This window comes from Octopus bimaculoides, chromosome 28, assembly GCF_001194135.2.
Source record: "Octopus bimaculoides isolate UCB-OBI-ISO-001 chromosome 28, ASM119413v2, whole genome shotgun sequence".
Taxonomy (NCBI): domain Eukaryota; kingdom Metazoa; phylum Mollusca; class Cephalopoda; order Octopoda; family Octopodidae; genus Octopus; species Octopus bimaculoides.
This window is the reverse complement of record NC_069008.1, coordinates 13,628,528-13,628,850: the sequence shown is the minus strand read 5'-3', so window position 1 is coordinate 13,628,850 and position 323 is coordinate 13,628,528.

Genomic DNA, 323 nt, shown 5'->3' with positions numbered 1-323 from the left:
AAAAACATGGTTGCATTTAATGAAACATGAATAGATTGAAAAATAACATAAAAATGCAGCATTGAGTTTATGTGTCAGTAAAAGATTCTAGTTCGAATCCGGCTCGTTTCTGTATATATATCAACGTATCAGATACGGAACACATGATATTTCTTATACGATTTTGTCTCAAACAAGTCTTGAGGCCAGCGTAATACAAGGGACGACGAAGATCGAAAGGAAAAGGGCTCATATATTCAAAACAGATTGATTAGCAAAAAGCTTAATGAACTGAATATCATATAGAACAAAGGAAGAAAGGACGACTGTAGTGAGTTCGAGAG